The 573-nt window shown below is 57.2% G+C and overlaps 1 long non-coding RNA gene across 1 annotated transcript; it reads right to left on the bottom strand.

Moving 5' to 3' along the window:
* Positions 1 to 6: 6 nt before the first annotated feature.
* Positions 7 to 535, bottom strand: LOC113206108 (uncharacterized). The gene is made up of 3 exons (XR_008011199.1): positions 435 to 535; positions 191 to 358; positions 7 to 120 (listed from the first exon to the last, which is right to left on the bottom strand). It is a non-coding gene; the product is annotated as an uncharacterized LOC113206108 (long non-coding RNA).
* Positions 536 to 573: the final 38 nt, after the last annotated feature.

Raw genomic sequence — 573 nt, 5'->3', positions numbered from 1 at the left:
CAGTTCGGTGGACACCGGGGTTCTGTAGACCCTGGTCTGCAAGGGGGCTCAGTTGTCGTTGTCGTTGTCGGTGGTGGTGGAGGTGGTGGTGGTGGTGGTGGCGGCGGCGGCGGTGGGCACCTACAACACATAGTCGGTTAGTTGCCATTTTTGGATAGGTTATGCTTAGAATGTAACTGGTTTGGCCAACCTGGGGTCGGTATTCCCTGGGAAACAGTTTGGTGGACATCTGGGTTCGGTAGACCCTGGTCTACAGGGAGGCTCCGTTGTCGTTGTAGGAGGAGGTGGTGGTGGCGGTGGTGGCGGAGGTGGAGGTGTTGGTCTTGGGTAAGAGTATGTTGTAGGGGGAGGAGGGCACCTAGGGACCAAAGGTTCGCCGATGAGATAGCATGGTACGGACGTTTAAACGATAAAATAAAATTGTAGAAACTTACCTCGGATCTGGTGATCCGGGATAACATGAGGGCGGACATTCTGGTCTTGTAGATCCGGGATAGCAGGGAGGTGGCGTTGGAGGAGGAGGAGGTGGTGGAGGAGGAGGCGGCGGAGGAGGTCAGCGGCCCGGCGCACGAG

The sequence above is a fragment of the Frankliniella occidentalis genome, unplaced genomic scaffold, assembly GCF_000697945.3.
Source record: "Frankliniella occidentalis isolate FOCC.00 unplaced genomic scaffold, Focc_3.1 Scaffold60, whole genome shotgun sequence".
NCBI classification, from domain to species: Eukaryota; Metazoa; Arthropoda; class Insecta; order Thysanoptera; family Thripidae; genus Frankliniella; species Frankliniella occidentalis.
Note: the sequence above shows the minus strand (reverse complement) of the source record. Positions and strands in the feature narration are given on the sequence as shown.